General features: G+C 39.7%; 1 long non-coding RNA gene across 1 annotated transcript in view; it reads left to right on the top strand.

The window, feature by feature from the left end:
* LOC141417532 (uncharacterized) overlaps positions 1–14,867 on the top strand; it is a 73,564-nt gene that overhangs the window by 41,467 nt on the left and 17,230 nt on the right. The window contains exon 2 of the long non-coding RNA XR_012442170.1: positions 5,764–5,969. This is a non-coding gene — a long non-coding RNA (uncharacterized lncRNA). The remainder of the gene's footprint in view (positions 1–5,763; positions 5,970–14,867) is intronic.

Below are 14,867 nucleotides of genomic sequence, written 5' to 3' on the forward strand. Positions count from 1 at the left end.
ACCCATAATAGGTAGATAAATATCAGTTCCTTCCTCCACTCTAGTACTATGCAATACACCTAACAGGCATTCAAAATATGTGCAGTATGAATATTGAGTGGACACAAATGAGTAAAATTATACATGTGTTTGTTACTAATGCCTGCTATTCTTTCTTTTTACTTGTGCACACTTTGACCCCTGCCAGGCCAGAGTGAAAATTATTAACATGTCACATAAAAAATTCCAGTTTCCATGGAACTTCCAGTCTGAGGCATAATAAATCAACTCTGCAATCCACATGGAGGCCTATGGAAGCACCTTTTCATTAGCTACTTTTTCTGGGTCTTGTCCTCCATTTAAACATAAGAAATACAAAGACATTTCTTCTCTACGTGGACCAGCATTTCCTAACCTGGAGTACATGGATGGGCTTTTTGGAATCCTGTAAAATATACAAACAGTAGTTGCATTAAGTTTATGTAAGTATTCCTGGGGAATAACCTACAGCTTTCATTGGAACAGATGGGGACTGGTTGTGATCCTACACACACACACACACACACACACACACACACAATATAAAAAGTACTGATAGCCAACCAATTTAAATATATACAATAACACAGTGGATTCTTAAATAAAGGATCTTTGAATAGACTCTGGTCACATAATTTTTAAAGGTTATTTGAAGAAACCCCTTCAGAAATTACTCTCCTTTAGATGGCAGGCTACACCATGCACCTACATTCAGATTTCTCTCTCTCACCCACACTGAGTTCCCAGTCTGGATGCTGCTGCCTGCCAGCTGTATACTAAAGAGAACCAGCTGGGAGAATTGGTGTTCCTGTACCTACTGTCTCAGTTGCAGGTGGGTCTTCAAAGTATCTCACCAGCCTTGCTCTTTGCTCGAGGCTGGGGGTTCACAGTTCAAGGCTGAGAGAAAGGGAAGGAAAATATCTTGCCTTGATACACAGCAAGAACATTTCACTAATCTCTGATGGGTAGATGATAATTAAGAGGGGGAAGCAAGAAACAGATCTCATGTGATCAGGATGGTTGCTGAATTGCTGTAAAGCTGAGAAAGTAAAGCTCCCACCAGGAGTTGGGCTGGGACCTGGGGTACAACCCAACCTCAGAGATGGGCTCATATGCCCTGGCTGTGCTCAGAAGCAGAATGGCAGACATATAAACACCATTTCTGATCAAAGGCAAAAGAGAGACATGATGTCTTTCCCATTTTCAAAGAACTTTAGAAGAAAGACCACACCATGAAATGTGCTTAGCATCAATTCCATAGACACTGTGGGACATTTTTGAGCTGGGACTTGCCACAGACCTTTATTCAGCTACTCCTACAATCACTGCTACTATTACTGCTGCTATTGCTAATATATTTATTATCTTATTTTTCTGACTTGTTTATGTGCTTGTACTGAGATTAAATACCCAGTATAGGAAGCCTAGGGAAGTGAATGAAGAAGTAGGTACTCAAGCATATTATGACACGGATAAATTACCCAGTTTCAGAAGTTGGAGGAGCAATTACAGAGATAGACAACTGCTGGTATGGGCCTGGGCTTCTTTTTCCTTGCCTCCCACTTATTGTCTCCTGCAGAATTTTGCATATTGCAGGTACTGAAATACTTTTGGGATGTCAGGGAGTGCTCATAATTTTTCTGCTCATCTTCATCTCAAGAATAATGGAGCATTTAGTCATTTAAATAGCATTTCTAACAGTGTAGTCCATGAACCACCTGCTCAAGAATGACTTAGGGACATTACTTAAAATACACTCTGTGGACCTCTTTGAAGACACCCTGAACAGGATATTTGGAGGTGGGGCTAGGAGCCTGTGTTTTGACCACCCCCACCAAGTGAACTTGGTGTTCTTTGAAGTTTGAGAATCATAAATGTGTGGTAGACAAATGAATTTGTGTACCTTTAAATCTTTTCCAAAAGTCATGTATTAAAGCATTATTGAAGCATCTCAAAAACTGTAGTTTGCAGACTTTCTTCTGATGGATATAGAATGGAGGAGGTTTAAGCAATCAGTTTTGGGAAGGTATAAATTCCACCGAACTGTTAGTTACTTCAAGAAGACTGTGTAGGCCTAGTGCTAGTGGATCACATTTATAATCCTAGCTATTTGGGAGACTGAGATTGGGAGGATCTTACCGTTTAAGGCCAGTTAAGGCAAAAAGTTCACTGGACCCTATCTCAACCAATAAATAGGCACCTGTCATCCCAAACTATGTGGGAAGCTGAGATTAGGAGGATTGTGGCTGTAGAAGTTTGTGAGGCCCCCACTCAATGGAAAAAAGCTAAGTGTGGTGATGCATGCCTGTCTTCCCAGAACCATGGAAGCTTAAACAAGGAGGATTGTGATCTAGGCCAGCCTGGGAAAAAAACTGAGACCCTGTCTTCAAAGTACAATAGCAACAAGGGCTGGAGGCATGGCTCAAGTGGTAGGGCACCTGCCTTGCAAGCACGAATCCCTGAGTTTAAACCTCACTACCACAAAAAAAGAAAGAAAAATAGACTATGTTCTTACAGGTTGGAGATGATCACAGAATGTGACTCATCTTCCTAACTGACTCAATGATGTTTTGGTCCAAGAGAAGCCCACCTGCCACTTCCATGGGATTCCCTTGGCTGATGATACTACAGATGTCACTGCTTCTTTCTTGATTAAACAACAATATTCAGGGAGAGTTATAATGAGATGGAGGAATGGAAGTAGATAGTATGAATGAAAAAAGAGGAGAGGGATGCAGAGGCAAGGAAAGGAATGGTCAGAATTGACCCTTGTGGCTTTGCCAAATGCCTTACTAGAGTGAGGACTGAAAGACCTGTCCATAGGGACAAAAAGGGGGAGATGATTAAAAAAAAAGGAACAAATAGAAGAATGGAGCAAAGAGAAATAAAGACTGGCAAGAGTAAAAAGAATTTGAAATACAAAGACTCCAAAGAAGTAAGGTTTTCTTCTTTTTCTTTTTTAACTTGCAAACACTTCATTTTACTACACTTAATTAATCATAACACAAGAACATAAATGTTTAAAGGGTGAAATAAAATGTACAGAAATATAGTGATACTCAACAAAAATGAGAACACATAAATTTAACAGAAGTTTGTCATCCTAGCACTCTGGGAGCCACAGGAGGACAGCTTCTCCATTTCAATTCCTCCCAGTCATGAACAAGTTCATAGGAACGAAGCTCTCTTTCAGTTCTAGCTAAAATCAATGAGTGAAATGCAGAAGAAAAGAGAGAAAAATGCTCCAAAGAGAGAGGGAGAGGGCACAGGGAAAGAGCAAGTACAACACTGACAGAAATAGCTTCACTTTCTCGTGTCAGTCTTTCAGGTCAGGAAGTCCTCTGACGTGTCTAACTCAGATCTCTCCTGCAATTCCAGCCAATTTCATGTTCTTCTGGATTCATCAATAAGAGACTGTGACAATTTACTGATTCAAAATGCTGCAACATAAAAGGACCAAAATTTAAATAGAATCCATCAGACCCTGCTTCTGAAATCTTGGATCTGTAAGAATGCAGGGCCTGGAATAAATGAACAGAAGAAAAGAATACACTCAAGAATGGTATAATCTCTTATTTTTGTCAACTGCAAAATTCATCTGGACTTCCCATCTCCCTGCCTCAAGCCTTCTGCTACCAATGTCTGGACATTTTGATCACCCTGTGAATGGACAATTATTCCATCTTATATGTAGGTGGGGGCCAATACAACCCTCAGTCGGCTGAGGAGAATTGAAGATTGCTAAGTGACATCCTCAGGCCAACTTTGTCTTCAGGCTTCCCCTTCTTGAGCTCTGTCTTGAGTCTGGAAACTGAGAATTTGGGGAGCTGAGAGGGGTGCATCTTACAATCAGACTCCACTTGTGTGTTGGTCCCTGTGATGTTGATACTCTCTGCCTTATCATTGCTGCATGCATGGCCCTCTGACCCTGAGTCTACCAACAAGATCACTGACGCTGACCCAGATTGCCTGGCAGATGGATTACCAGCACCTGTTTTCATTTTCTGTCTATTCTCTGGAACACATAAACTCCCTCTTACTGGACTTGTATAATGAGTGGCACTTTTCCTTTATGAAGCCCCAGGGAGCCTACAAATCTTCCAGTCACCCCTAAAGAGATTTTTCATGCATCTGAGCCCCCAAAGCCTCTTCTACTGTCTAGTATATAGCATTCTCCATCTACTGGGGCCACTTTTCAGCAAGTTGAGCTCTACTTGGCTGACCAAAGCACACAGGGAAGACCCTTGTGTCTCCAGGGACTCTTAAAAAAAACAGCTCATATTTGCAGTAGGCCCATGATCTAGCTACAGTTGTTTCACTCTTCCCTGTAGCCAAAGTCTAGGCTGCTTCTCTTACTTTTGAAGTTTGTGCTCATCTCTGGAACAAACCAGGCCAAGTCACTCCCCCCGCACAAAGCTCTCTCATCCTTGCATGGCCATGGAGAGTTAAGTTTGGTTAAAGCTTTACTGTCAACTCTGAGCTGCATGTTGCCCTATAACTAAATTCTCATGGAAGCCTGCGAAAAGGACTTCACCTTCATCATTCCTTATAAAGTGAGGCTACAGTCTTACAGGATTTGAGTGAAGGTTCAATATGACTGTGAAGTTCTATTATAGTATGCAATGCAGAGACGCTGCCCAGAAAAAGCTAACGAGTGATTATGCCTCTCTAAACTCCCCCAGGGTTCCATAATTGTTCTTTGAAAGCTTTGCCATTGTTATATAGGCAAACCTCAGTGAATGCCAAGGGAGGGAGACCTCTTCTCTTGTCAGGAGCTCTTCTGTGCTCTTAGCTAGCCTCTGGGCTCACAGCTGCTCGTCCACCATGCCCTCTGATCCTGCAGGACCACTCCTGTAGTTCAGTAGGTAATGAGATCATGTCTGCACCAGGATAATCCTCATCTTCCCTCACAGCTTCCAGTTCCTTCTGCCTTCTACTCCAAGTTACCAGGACTATGGGAGATCATCCAAAATGTGATTTTATCGATGCTCTCTCTTAGCTAATATATTCAGGTTTCTTTTGTGCCCTTATGAGGATTTCTATTAGTATAACCACATGTGTTATCCTTGATAACTTTCAAACTAACAGAAAAACGCTGTCTTAGCCCAAGAGAAGCTCAGAGGACCCCACATGCAGCTTGCTGCCACCCGCCAAGGTAGGAGAACACATCTTTCCTTGACAAATGTCTTGCTGTTTTCTCCATCTCAGTAGACAGATGTTCATGGGCCTTGTAACTAGGCCACAATGACCTGAAAGGAGTCAAAATTCCTATCTTAGATGGCAGGGTCACCCCTTACTAACCACACAGTGCATGTCCACTCCCCTCTGAAGAACTCTGTGGATCCTGAGCTGCCTGCCCACTATCCACAATGTTGTATGATAGATTTCAATTGGTGAATTCAATTCTGAAAGATTCTAAAGCCACATCCAAGTTCATCAGCAGAGTATAGTAATCAGTTAATGGTGTCTATTTTGGTCACCTAAAGGAGAAAGGCAGTATTTCACCAGCTTCCTGAAGGCAGGAAGTCAGGCACCAGCATCTGCAACAGAGATCACTCTAATATCCTGGAGAATGGGCTCCATTCTAGGGTCCTGGCCAGGACCTAGTAAATAGACTGCAAAATAGCTAAATCCTTCCCCTCTTCTTATTCATTACCTTTTCAAGTGGAGTCCACTTCTCTACCCCTAGAATCAGGTCTGGCTTTGCAGTAAAAATAACAATATACCAATTCCATTTTTTTCTAGGCCCAGAGAGGCCTTGCATCATCTGTGTAATCCCTTGGAACCAGTGTCTATCACAAGAACAAGGTCATGCTGGTCTGCTGGAGATCAAGAGACATGTGGATCAGGGCCAGGTTGCCCCACCTGAGGCCACCCTTAGACCAGCTATTCCCCAGCTGTGCCACCAGCTGACTGCAAGCACACATGGATCCATCCCAGAAGAGCTGCCAGTGAGTGAAAGAGATGCCCATTGTATTATGCCACTGGGCTTTGTGTCTGTTTGCTTGCTATTCTTACAAGGCATTATTGTAGCAATAGATAATAGAGAAAAGACAAGTCCTCTGCTTCTGAGGTAGCTCAGGGTGGAGCTATAGGAAAAACCTAGTTTTGTTCCAAAGAGCAGGAGGAAGAGAGAGGTTACAAAAGATCTGTCTGAAGACTAGGGCTTCGAGGTACAATATTCAAACTGGAAAGAGTTCCCCTGCAACAGCTCTCCCCAGGATAAGAAAGATGAGACCCTGCTCCTAGAACTATGAACACCTTAAGTCATGTACCCCCTGAGGAAGAATCTGTCAGAAGCTTGGCATAAAAACAGTTGAGGGGCAGGTAATTTATGGCATTTTTCTCTTATCCTTATTGTTAACTCATCTAACAAATGGGCTTCCTCTTCCTAAGTGTTGTAAAAGAGTGTTTAATTTGGAAGGACCATATGAAAGGAATAAAGAATGGCAGAGACCATCTGAAAATTAACATCTTTCTGCATCTATTTTCACCTTTTTTTAATCATTCTTTTCCAAAAAGGTAAATCGAACCCTATCACTGTTATGTTTTGAAAACATTCAATATTTTCCCATTGATGGTAGAATGAACTTATAAGTTCTTGGAATGGTTTATATGGTCCAACCGGGTGGTTCCCTCAGTCATCACCCTACAGTCTCTCTCACACTCACTTTGTCCCTTCGTATTGGCCTTTTCTCTTTCCTTAAACTTATCAAGCTCCTTCTCATATCTGGATATCCTTCCTACTCCTGCCTTCACACCTTTCCTCTTAAATTCACATTCTTTGATTATTTAGCCATCAATTTCAAGATTATATTAATTCCCTAATACTCATTCTAAGCACTTTTTACTTCTCCATCCCCCCCCCCGACTGTAAACATGTAAGTATGTGTATGGTTCCACGAAAGCAAGGACTTGGGATGTCTTGTTCATCTCTGTGCCTCCATTACCCAGCAAAGTCACTGGTTCATTCAATATATTTCTTGGATAAAGGCAAATCAAATTCAATGCCAGTTGCACCACGAGAACTAAAAGCCCACAGCATAACACGCTTAGAAATTATGCATTCCAGTAACAAAGAAAAGAACAGCACAAGTCTATTTTCCTTTAGAATTTGAACTCAGATGAACTCAAAACAGGAACACATATTTTTCCAGGATAAGAAAAAAAAAGATTCTAAATAAAAAACAAGCTTTGTGAGAAAGCACAGCTAGATAAAGGCACTCTTAAAGTTGAAAAGATGAACTTGAACTTTACAGATTCTTCAGGGGCTCCTATCTACTGGGAATAGTGATGACAGTCCATCATAGTGGAATTCCTCCAATCTCTGCTATGAATTAGAACTGTCTTCCTATAGCTTAGTCTTACCTAAACTAATTAAAACAATTTTTCTCTGGCCTCAGCTAATGGTTGTCAGTGTAATCTCCAATAGCAGCATCCTTTGAGGTACAGAACGCCTCTTAATCTGGTTGCAAGGGAAAAAAATAACAGAGAGAGAGAGAATGCTAGCCAAAAGTATCTCTTTAAGATTACATTCAAACAAAGCCTTATTCAGCTTTTAAATATAGCTGTCTTCCATATCAAGATTTACTTGATTTCTTGATAGTTCAAAGTATCAGGAAGAGGAGTAATGTTCTTTTTATAAAAGTGTGCATAAAACTACTAATTATGTAGTTCCCTCAATAATCCCCAAGAACAACTTAGAAACCATGTCCTACAGCAAACTTGTTATTTTGACTTCTCTGTATAGTGACTCTGCTCTTGACCTTCTAATAAAACCATAGATATGTTGGTTGTTGATATAATGTCCACCTATAAAATTTCTATAATATTCTTTATAAACAAGCCCCAGTATGACCATACCCAATGTGTGAAGCCTTATATATATTTCCCACCAAAGTAACATGAGTGCTTGCTAATAAAGAGACCAAAATATGCAGATATTCTCCCCTTCCCTTAATCATCAAGCCCATCAGTACTTATTTGGCATCCAGCCAGTTTCTAATCCTGGCGAACACTCTGGCCTTGCAGAACTAAAAGACAGCTTTAAGCAGATATAGTAATAGAACAATGAAAGAAAAAAGCCTGAAAATAAAATGATTTGGTGATAATATCAATTGCTCTAACATACATGAAATAGGAATTGCAGCCAGAGAGGTAAAATGAGGCATGAAAATATTTGGAAAATATAATGGCTTAAGTTTTTTTTAAATTTGATGAAAACTATAAATTCACAAATGAAATAAGGTCAATGAATCCTACACAGGATAAATATAAAGTAAACGTCACTAAGGCACATCATTATCAAGCCATTTAAAATTAGTGATAAAGACAAAATATTAAAAACTGCTAAAGGGAAAAATGGACACACTGTTTAGAGGTAAAGACAAGAATCAGAGCAGAAAACTATGCAAGACTTACATCAAGAGAACAACATTTTTAAAGTATTAAAAATCTATTTTCAGTAAGAAGTAGCATTTAAAAATGAAAAAATAAAACCTTCTGCAAAACAAAGCTGAAAGAATTTATCACCAGTCAACATTCCCACCACAAATATTGAAAGAAGTTCTTTGTGCAGAAAGAAGAGGAAGAAACATGAATATACACAAAGAAATACAGACTACTTTTAAAAAGTCACTATTTCCTTTTTAAATTTTTTCTTTAAAAGATAAATGAATATTCAAAACAAAAATACTAATATGTATTGGTGTCCTAAAATGTATGTAGAAGTAAAATATTTGATCACAATAGAATAAATGATGGAAAGGGGGAACAGAAACACTCTATTTAAGGGCCTCATTTTGTACAATAAACAGTAAAATATTCTTTCAAGACAGACTATGATAAGTTCATATTATAAAACCAAGAACAGGGCTGGGATGTAGCTCAGTGGTACAGCACTTGCCTAGCATGCGTGAGGCCCTGGGTTCGATCCCAGCACCAAAAAAGAAAAGACAAAAAAAAAAACCTCTCCCCATAAAACCAAGAACAACCACTAAAAGAAAAGAAAATAATAGATATAACTAATAAGCCAATATTGGCAAAAAATGGAATTAGAGAAAATGTTTAATCCAAAAGATCTCAGGAAATGGTGAAATAAGAATAGAGTCCATAAGGTAAATAAAAAACAGATAGTGAGATAGTAGACTTAAATCATATTAATAATTATATTAAATGTAAATGGTCTAAATATATCAAATAAAAGACAGAAATTGTCAGATTGAATACACAAGCAACACCCAATTATGTATTGTCTGCAAGAAGTCTTTAAATGTCTTTAACCACAAATGTGATTAAAAGAACATATCATGCAAACATTAACCATAAGGAAATTGGATCTTAATTGATATTAAGATCAGGCAAATGTAGAACAAGGGATTTACCAAGGTATTTTCAAATAAAGGTCTAAGGAATTACAAATCTTCAAATCCAACCCAATTAAAATGAACTGTTTTATGGGACTGCTGCTATGAAACCTCCTAACTAGTTACAGGTAAATCCCATGTAAGCTTAGTTAGAACCAAATTTAAAGAACTAGAATGTAGACTACATACTCCTTTCCTATTCTAGGTCAATCTTCTAAGATACACATCTGTTTTCTGTTTATTATTGTTATTATTACTATTATTATTATTATTGCCTCTCTCAAGTTTCCTTGTATTCTTTTTCTTTTTCCCCCAACTGCCATTTCAATCCAAGCAGTCGTCACACACATTGATTAGAACTCAGTGTTCACTTATGTTCCTTCTGTGTGTGACAGAACCTTTAAACTGTGCTTTTACCCTTCATCCCTAGACAGCAGAACCCCTGTCTTTGACCCGGGAGCTGTGGTATCCCAGCAGCAAGCTGACTTTTCAGGTGTGTTTGGCTGTGTGATGAAGCTTTGTCACCTCCTGACTGTGACGTGTGAGCCCCGTGCTTCTCTCTATCTTCCAACTGACTGAGAAGTACTTATGAGAAAAAATTCAGGATTTTTATTCTTGGTTAAGCAGTATATTGCATGAGTCTCTTTTGGGGATAGATAGTGAGCTATAGGCAGTCAGGAAAAGATGGCAGATTCCACATGGCTGGAGAATGTCACGTGGTGCCTGTGAGGGGACTGGGTGGACCCCTGCACTTCCATATTCATGCAACACTCACAGGTGATGGATTCAATCAGGGACAGGGAAAGACTACGTGGACAGAGGGTGACAGAAGCCTGGGCAAACTGAAATGAAGGGTATATCCCAAGCCACTTAGGGGAGGGAAAAGGGAGGATCTTAAAAGGACATCAGGGGATGACCGATTTCCAGGTCCCCTTCTCCTTGGAGAAGTTCTTAGCTTTACTTTCACTTTCTGTTTCTCCAATAAATCTTTGCTAAATTCTCTCACAATTTTTCTGCCTCTTAATTATTTATCTGGCAGAGAAAAGAACCCATACCCCTAGTTGGTAACACTTTGTAACAGCAGCTTAGAAGAATTAATCCTAGTTAGTACAATACTTCCTTAATTTTGTTTGAAAAAAAACTGGTTACTTTGCATAGTAACTCAAATTTCTCATGCAATCTATACGTTCTTCCTATTTAAGGACAATAATGAGAAAATGGCTATTCTCGAGACTTTCTCGTGCTCTATTCCTACTGACCTAACTGGGGGCAACTGGAGATGCAGAAAGGAAAAAAATAGACAAACATGCAGAAAGTTGGGGTCAGGTGTGCTGGGTACTCAGATGAGATGCACAACAGCCTTGTCACTTTTTTACTTCACTTCTTTTACTTTACTTCTTTTCTTCTCTATTCTTTAAGGCCTTACTTCTTTACTATTCTTTAAAACCTTGCTTCTTTTCTGTTCTTTAAAGTCTCTTTCCTTAGACTCACACTGTCCCATGTTTTCTTTAATCTCTCTTAAAGTCTTGGCCCTCAGACTTGCACTGTCTGCTGTTCTCTCTTAAAGTCTTAGTCCTTAGACTCACAGACACACAACAGCCAGCAGCAGCAGCAGCATCACTCTCGCAAGCATCCCACCAACACAAACCCATCAATCCAATCCCATCAACCCTTCCAATCACCTGCATCCTCCTTCAGGGAGTCTTTTATAAACAAGGAGGTGGAGCAACAGTTCTCAGGGAGGGGTATGACATTGTAACAAGAGAAAACTGTGCTTTACTTCTCTGAAGGAAACAATTTAGGAGAAGCAGCTGAGCTGCATTTTACCCTTGCACCCTTCTTGGGCCGGGACCATGCCAAACTCAGCCTGTAGATTATTTAACACAGCTGTGTTTATGTCAGGTTCTCATAGGCTTCTCATAATCTACTCCCCATAGGCTATGGGTTTGGTTTTAACCATGACTTTGTGAACTGGAGATAGGTGTTGAATTTTCAGAGAAAATCTTTTACTTTTGCTTTGTCCAAGACAGAGTCAACTTATATCTTAAAAGCACAGCAGTCTGTTTCTATTCTCTAGAAAGCAGAACTTCTCTAGGGCTAAGTAGTAAATATAACTTAGTATTAATAGTAAGCAATATACACATATAAATTCAAAAGCTAATTTCTGGGACTGTGGATAAGCTCCTCATCCTTCTAAACCTCTGTTGATTATCACATGAGAGGAAAATGGCTGTGCTGGCTCTCTGTTCTGCACAGGTTTTCCTAACTGCTTAATTCTTGGCCTGGTCCCATGCCCAGTTTTCTCAGGGCTGCCTACTTTCTGTTCCCCTAACTTCATCTTCCCCTGTCTCTAGCACTTTGCTTTTGTTCTGGGGCTTTTTTTTCTTTCTTGTAGTGGTCATTATAAAGATGTTACAACTCTCTGGTCTCTATGATGGGATTAGATTAAGTCAAATGATGTTAAGGATTGAATTTAGGAATACTCAACAGGGCTGAACTGGACTCCTGCTAGTTATTTGAACCTTTCCAAACAGCCACCATATTGGTCCTCCCAGCCCCTGCCTAACCTTTGGAAAATCTTTTCTTGAGACTAACACTATCTCAGATTACAGACAGCATTCTCAGGAGGGCATCACCATGTTGCCTTGCTTAAGTGAAACCATCCCTATTCTGGTGCCTGGTTAAAGAATAACAGCTGGAATTGTGTGGAGACCCAACACTGCTTTCTGTGAAGCTGTTTTATCAGGAAAAAGTGCCAGGGTAGGGTTGCTTAATTGATAACAGAGATATAGACAGGGAGAAAAAGTACACAATACACTGAGAGCTGCATCATCTTCTATGAACAGTTTCAAGACTAGTTAAAGATCTGTAATCTCATGAAGCAACCAGACAGATTGATTTTTTTATTACATTTTTTTAATTGTAAAATGAGTCTTGATTTTATTTTTTTTTTCTTTTATTATTCATATGTGCATACAAGGCTTGGGTCATTTCTTCCCCCTGCCCCCACCCCCTCCCTTACCACCCACTCCGCCCCCTCCCTCTCCCCTCTACCCCCTCAATACCCAGCAGAAACTATTTTGCCCTTATTTCTAATTTTGTTGTAGGGAGAGTATAAGCCATGATAGGAAGGAACAAGGGTTTTTGCTGGTTGAGATAAGGATAGCTATACAGGGAGTTGACTCACATTGATTTCCTGTGAGTGTGTGTGTGTGTGTGTGTGTGTGTGTGTGTTACCTTCTATGTTAATTCTTTTTGATCTCACCTTTTCTCTAGTTCCTGGTCCCCTTTTCCTATTGACCTCAGTTGCTTTTAAGGTATCTGCTTTAGTTTATCTGCGTTAAGGGCAACAAATGCTAGCTAATTTTTTAGGTGTCTTACCTATCCTCACCCCTCCCTTGTGTGTTAAATCTTTCATCATGTGCTCAAAGTCCAATCCCCTTGTTGTGTTTGCCCTTGATCTAATGTCCACATATGAGGGAGAACATATGATTTTTGGTCTTTTGGGCCAGGCTAACCTCACTCAGAATGATGTTCTCCAATTCCATCCATTTACCAGCAAATGATAACATTTCGTTCTTCTTCATGGCTGCATAAAATTCCATTGTGTATAGATACCACATTTTCTTAATCCATTCGTCGGTGGTGGTGCATCTTGGCTGTTTCCATAACTTGGCTATTGTGAATTGTGCTGCAATAAACATGGGTGTGCAGGTGCCTCTGGAGTAACAGACAGATTGATTTTGAGTTGGTGTGGAGAAGAGAAAAAGGAAGAGGGAAAATGAATGCATTGTTGGGATCCACACCCTCAGTGGTGATCAAGAAACTCTTTCAAACCTGCACAAGCCCGCGTGAGAGCATTGGGCAAGACATCTGGTCCTTAGCCCAGAACCAGGACCCACATCCAAGTCCCTGGAGAAAGACATTGATTCTTTAAAGAGGAAATTATATGCTTCTAGGTACATCTACACTGCACTCCAAATTCCAAATGAAAAGGAAAAAAAATTTGTTATCCAAATATTTTGTTCATATCATATTAAATAGCTTTCCATTCAAATATTTGCACCATTTAGATTTATAGATGTGTTTTAACAAACTTAGTTACCCTATCTCCCCTATTTGACAGAGAGAAAGATTAGAGATGACCCAAAAAGGATATGAAATAAAAATAAGTCAATTTGATTTGGTGCTTCTAACTCAATTTGGAATTGGTAGACTGTCCTTCAAAATATTTTTATTCTTTTATTTGCTAATATGTTAATGACCTAAAATAGTGACCTATCAAAAAGTGAATTTTTTTAGGCAAGTGTCTCATTGCTTTATAAAATAAGCATATACAGGTATATGTAGGTTATACAAATTGATTCAACAGTAAAATACATGGAAATGGGCAGTTTTGCTTAAAGGAATTATTATTTTCTTTAATTAGATAACTCAAAATACCAATTTAATACCAACTTTAAGAAATGTATATATTGTGCTTTCTTTAAATTGTCATGACTAGTTCCTGTCTGTGTGAAGTTCAATCAAAGGTGAACGGGTAATTTTCAGGCAGGCTGAGTAGTAGTGCAGCAACATTCCACTGGGTGACCTTTTCCTGGAGCCCTCTTTCCTTCTGAGAGCTCCAAGATACCTTATGAAATGTCTCCACTACTAAACCAATACTTATGTATTATCTATTATTGGCTAGACATTCAACTGCTATCAGTAATGTAATAGATGCTTATTCAAGCATGGGTCCATCATCTCAAATAACTTAACAATTCTATTTGATGATGATTATAAAATGTACACTGGGAGGTCCCAGGGAATGGCAATTAATTGCCCAGACTTAAATGGTTGGGGCTGTTAGGACCTAGATGAATAGGGCTTGTTCTGGGAAGCAGAGGGAGACATCAGCAGATGAACATCTGAGTTGAACCTGAGGCAAAAAAGCATAGAATGTTTGAGGAATTCAAAGAAGTATGGCAAGAATTTAGAGAAGAAGGCAGAGAGCAACAGGATTTCAGGCCAGAAGGGGACAGAGGGAATAAGCTTCTACAGGAGTCAGAACTCAGAGGAAAGTAAATTTGTTAATGGCAGAAAAGTATCTTCAGAAGATCTCAGTCCTTGTGCTCTGGCATGGAGGAATCCAAGCAGAACATGTGGGTGTACCTGGGGTTTATTAAAAGTTAGGGAAGGGAAACACAGATGGAAACCAGAAAGCAGAGAGAGCGTGCTTCTCTTCTCCAGGTTCTTTTAAAACTTATGCTAACCTATGCGAAGGGAGGAACCAGGTGATTCCCATCCAATAATCAATGAGAGGGGAGGGGCATGGGTGGTTCCTGGGCCAGGTGAGGGCAGTTCAAGCAGTGCTTGGGCCAGGTGTGGACAACCTACATACACATACAATATTGAGTCATATATTTTTTATGAGCCCTGAACTTTCCCTAACTCTAGCCTGCCTCAAGTTGATTTACATGTTCCTCAGAGAGTAAGGAAAAC

This window comes from Castor canadensis, chromosome 2 (genome assembly GCF_047511655.1).
Source record: "Castor canadensis chromosome 2, mCasCan1.hap1v2, whole genome shotgun sequence".
NCBI lineage: Eukaryota > Metazoa > Chordata > Mammalia > Rodentia > Castoridae > Castor > Castor canadensis.